Raw genomic sequence first — 6,000 nt, 5'->3', positions numbered from 1 at the left:
AATTCAATATGGAGCGATAAGTCCGTTTTTTGCGTTAATATCGCACCTATGACGTCATTATCGCAGGTTTTAGTTCTACACTGTATTCAATTTCAAAGACTTTTCGCAGGTTCGAAAAGTCTTTGAAAAAAAAGGGGATAACTTTTCACCACTGAATAGGTGGTGAAAAAAAGTGCAGAATTGGGGTTTAGGGGTGCAGGCTTAAAAAAAATAGCCTGCACCCCTGGGAATAACATTTTAAAAATAACTGTGTCAAAAAAAAAAAATAGGGACCCCCCAAAAAATTAAATTAAAAATTGGGATGAAAAAAAAAAATGGGAAAAAATTGTTTAACAATAGGGAAATAGGTTCAGGGCTATTCTGCAAATATGCGGCAGGTGTATTCTAGAATAGATTAATAGCGGCAGGTGCACAGTTGCAGAATTTAAAAAAAATTACTTTAGGGACATAAAAATATGCTAGTACCCATTTTCATGTACCCCAAATTTGATGGGACCACTTAAAAAAATGAAAAAAAAAAAACCTAAGTGCTCTTCTGCATCACTTCTTCAATGTCGGGAAAAAAACACCTGCCGCAGCTATTTAAATCCCTGACTTTCATTTGCAGGCTAAAAACGGGGTTACCCATAGTGATCCCCCATGTTTTTACAGCTTTAGGAAGGTCCTACAATTTCTTTAAGGAAAAGTTTGTAATTTAACACAAAGCCAACTTTGCAGGCTCCCGTTTTCGTAGGTTTCATATTGAAAACGGGGATAAGCGGGCGCGCGCCCGATACTTTATCCCAGGTAAAAGCTACGATATGAAACGTAAACTTCGACAGTGAAGTTTACGTTTCATATTGAATACCCCTTAAAGTCGGGTGAGTTTGGGAGAGATTTCTCTCTTTTCACTGGTAACACTCGGGTGAGATCGCAAACTCAAATCAACTCACCAGCGGCCAAACGCAGAAGTACTTTTCATGAATAAGATACAATTCGGGAATTTACCAAGAATCGAGATTACAATCTCAGGTGAGATTGTAGCAAACTCCCTGATAAATTGAAGTTTCAAACACTCCACCTCCTGAGCTGCGAGTTTGGCAGAAACATACACAGATCAGTGTGATTTGTGTACGTTTTTGCATGTAAACACTATCTAAATGGTTAATATTTAATAAAAAAAGATGTAGGGTCCCCCCCAACAGCATAACCAGCCCTGGACTGCTCAGCCAGTCGTGGTTCCTAAAATTATGGGGAACAAAACATGTAGGATTCCCCATTATTATAGGAACCAGCACCTGGCTGCAGGGCCAGTGCTGGTTTTAAATTAGGGGGGAAAAATGCGTCGGGGTCCCCTGTATTTAAAACCAGCACGGACCCTAACCAACCAGGGCATAATGCCACAGCCAGAAGACCCTGGCCCAAACCAGTCAGCCCAAGCCGGGGATCTCAGGGGAGGTGGGGACCCCCCCAAGAAGGGGTCCCCCTTCTCCCAAAACCCCAGGCTTAGTCTGAAGCCCGGGGCTCTTCCCCACACCATATCCATCCATCTATATATATATTGGACCTAATGCAGAGGTGTATGCTATTACAGCCGCGACTGTGTCTTTTGCTTTTGCTGCAGCATGACTGTGACATCTATGCTAATACCACAACCAATGTGCTTTCTACTCAGATGCCTATACCCAGCATTGCAAAATCCCACACTGACGTACAATTGGTCACAATAGCAGCTCTATGGAGGTGCAGAATGTCCATCAGAACATTGCCGCTGATGCCAGTGCAACTGCCTCTCTCAGCATCCAAAGTTTTTCTGCGTGTGCGCAGTGCGACTCAGACACGTGCAGATGTAAAACATTGGCCACTTGTGTCCGACATTAATGCTGAATCCACCTCTGAATCAGTATCAATATATGTGTATGGGAATGTAGTGCTGTAGCTCAGGTACTGTGGGGAAAGTATACATATCACCATCTGGTATAGAGGCCCATTATATGTGTATGGGAATGTCTTGCAGTCAGTTAGGGTACTGAAGGGGAAAGTATACATAGCACCATCTGGTATAGAGGCCCATTATATGTGTATGGGAATGTCTTGCAGTCAGTTAGGGTACTGAAGGGGAAAGTATACATAGCACCATCTGGTACAGAGGCCCATATATGTGTATGGGAATGTAGTGCTGACAGTTAGGGTACTGAAGGGGAAATAATACATATCACTATCTGGTACAGAGGCCCATTATATGTGTATGGGAATGTAGTGCTGACAGAGTACTGAATGGGAAAGTATACATATCACCATCTGGTACAGAGGCCATACGCGCACGCAGGGGGGGTGTTTCTCTGAGTACCTAGAAACCCCCCCTAGCCGCCGCTCCATCGCCGAGCAGCTACACAACTTTTTATTTTTTTATTAAGAGAAGGAGCAGCCGGATTTCAGGCAACTGTGCCTGCTCTTAGTCTGGCTGGAGCTGGGATGGCTCAGCTAGCTGACTGTAGGGGGAGCTGCTGCAGCAGCGCGTAGCTCCTCCCAGGAAGTTTTGATGGGGTATTGCAAGAGGACCTTCAGCCGCAGGTGAACTTATGTGGGAGTGCCCAGTGGGGGAGGGGCTGCCGGCAGGGGGTTACTGCCAGTGCGGGGGATTACTGCCAGTGGTTGGTGTACATTAACAACTGATACTGTACTTGTTTGCCTGCGCTTATGTTTTTGTGTGAAAGCGGTGTGTGTATGTCAGTGTGTCTGTGTTGGTGCGTGTGTCTGTGTGTAGTGTTTGTGAGTGTCTGCCAAGGTGTCTGTGTTAGAGTGTGTCGTGTCAGTGTGTGTGCAATGCCGAACTGACTGTCCATCATCCAAGTGCATATATATATATATATATATATATATATATATATAATATTTATTAAATATTTATTGTGGCTAGATTCTTTTTTGGTATGGAAACCCCCCTTTCAAATTCCTGCGTTTGCCACTGGAGGCCCATTATATGTGTATGGGAATGTAGTGCTGACAGTTAGGGTACTGAAGGGGAAAGTATACATATCACCATCTGGTACAGAGGCCCATTATATGTGTATGGGGATGTAGTGCTGACAGGGTACTGAAGGGGAAAGTATACATATCACCATCTGGTACAGAGGCCCATTATATGTGTATGGGGATGTAGAGCTGACAGGGTACTGAAGGGGAAAGTATACATATCACCATCTGGTACAGAGGCCCATTATATGTGTATGGGGATGTAGTGCTGACAGTTAGGGTACTGAAGGGGAAAGTATACATATCACCATCTGGTACAGAGGCCCATTATATGTGTATGGGATTGTAGTGCTGACAGGGTACTGAAGGGGAAAGTATACATATCACCGTCTGGTACAGAGGCCCATTATATGTGTATGGGAATGTAGAGCTGACAGTTAGGGTACTGAAGGGGAAAGTATACATATCACCATCTGGTACAGAGGCCCATTATATGTGTATGGGGATGTAGTGCTGACAGTTAGGGTACTGAAGGGGAAAGTATAGATATCACCAGCTGGTACATACTGTAGGCCCATTATATGTGTATGGGAATGTAGTGCTGACAGTTAGGGTACGGAAGGGGAAAGTATACATATCACCATTTGGTACAGAGGCCCATTATATGTGTATGGGGATGTAGAGCTGACAGGGTACTGAAGGGGAAAGTATACATATCACCATCTGGTACAGAGGCCCATTATATGTGTATGGGGATGTAGAGCTGACAGGGTACTGAAGGGGAAAGTATACATATAACCATCTGGTACAGAGGCCCATTTTATGTGTATGGGAATGTAGTGCTGACAGTTAGGGTACTGAAGGGGAAAGTATACATATCACCATCTGGTACAGAGGCCCATTATATGTGTATGGGAATGTAGAGCTGATAGCTCAGGTACTGAAGGGTAAAGTATACATATCACAATCTGGTACAGAGGCTCATTATGGGCTCTATTTACTACAATCCGCATTTGTATTGCAGATTGTAGTGGGATATTACCGACTGAGTTCGCATTGCGAATTCAGGCAATATCACAGGTATTTACTACAAATCCCTTGTAGGGACAGAGCTTGTGATAAAGCTCTGTCCCTGCGAATCCCCTCCGCACACTAGTCACAGTATTTTCGGAAAAAATACTGTGACAAAGTGCCCGCGCATGCGCTGACCGGCCGCCGCTGCTATCCCCCCGGCGCAAAAAAAAAAATACAATGAAAGTGTCAGATTTTTTCCTTGTTTGTGTGGGTGGGTTAATAATAATAAAAGCAGCAAACACCTTTCAGCTGTAAGTACTCCACCGGACGGCCATCCTCCATCCACTTCTTGACACTCGGAAGTTGCTGATGACGCCCCACTAACAATGGGCTCTATGAAAATGCTTCTAGCCTCCTTTAAAGATAATATTACAGCTGAATTTAAAGCAGCATTGCAGTCATGTCAGTAATCAGTGGATGAGTTGGGGCCACGCACAGATCATCTAGAGAACAAGTTGGAGGAAGTAGTAAAGTTACATAATGAACTGATCACTCTCCATGAAGAGCTACAGTCAGAAGTCACCTCTCTTAGGACTAAATCTGCGGACCTAGAAGATAGATCTAGGCGAAACAATCTCAAGCTCCGTGGGATACCGGAGACAATCCAGAATTTGGAGTTGACAGATCACGTTACGGACATACTTACGAAACTCCTTTCCGACTACACAGATCTCAGACTTTTTGATGGACCGTATACATAGATTGCCTAAGGCTCGTAATGCTCCTACTGATGCTCCTAGGGATGTACTGATGAGACTACACTATTTTCATACAAAAGAAGCGATTCTTTGTGCAGCAAGGTCGGCAGATGTTGCTATATTAGGAAAACTTCAAACTTTTGGGGACCTATCTGCAGCAACACTGGCATTAAGAAGATAATTTCTTCCTGTCACCAGAGCACTTCAAAAAGCATCCATCAACTATAGATGGGGCTTCCCCACTAAGTTGATAATACATAGAAATGGCTCTACTAAAATCGGAACAGATCCAGCTGCCGGCATCCAACTCCTGGTGACATGGAATTTAGAGGACATCTCGCAGAAAATTCCAAGCAACCGTCATATAAACCAGGAATGGTCATAATTGAGTTATGTATCCTTATTCAGAATGATCTCTATATATAGTGTTGTTAGAATCGAGTGTTTTTTTTTCAATCTTAGGGAGCCCCATATATGGGAAATCCTAAATCTAGGTTGACAAACACAAAGGTAGTTCACCATTGATCTATTCAATAGTACGGATATTGCTACTGGACTTACAGTTCTGAACTTCTTATTATTGTGATGTATGTTAAATAGCCTAGTAATAGATGGGTATGCATATTTAATCATTTGGGATTTTCTCCCTTGGATTTTTTTTTAAATGATGCCTACCGATTGATATTTTTGCTTTCTGTTCTCTATAATTATTACTAAAGTGTTAAGATGTGTATTAAAACCCCGGGCGACGGGGGTTAAATGCCTTTTTAGGCCACCCACCCCAATGTACCGCCTACAATGGTGGTCCCCGATAGTCCCTTTTAGGGACTACTTTCTCTTCATTTTTGTCTCATATTTTCGCTTGTTTTTTTTATTCTATAGACTTGATAAATTTTATGGTACTACGTTCATACGTTAAACAGGTTTTGTTCTATATTTTATACGATCCAGATCAACTAAAGCTAAGCATAGTTTGTCTATATCCAAATGGTTAAGATACTTTCTATTAATGTTAAGGGTCTCAACTCTCCCAATAAAAGAAAGTTGGCATTGAGACATTTTGCTAATGCAAAGCTCATATAATTGCTATACCAGAAACCTATTTCCAGCAATCTTCCCATCCTCAATTTTCTAATTTCAAATATCCTCTTTGCTATACATCCAATGGCCCATGTAAAAAAGCAGGGGTGGCAATATTATTCGCTAATACATGTAATTTCGTTCTGGAAAAACAAATAAATGACAATGAAGGCCGATACCTGATACTTATAGG

This window comes from Taudactylus pleione, unplaced genomic scaffold (genome assembly GCF_031769625.1).
Source record: "Taudactylus pleione unplaced genomic scaffold, aTauple2 ptg000007l, whole genome shotgun sequence".
Lineage (NCBI taxonomy): Eukaryota > Metazoa > Chordata > Amphibia > Anura > Myobatrachidae > Taudactylus > Taudactylus pleione.
This window is presented reverse-complemented; position numbering follows the sequence as displayed.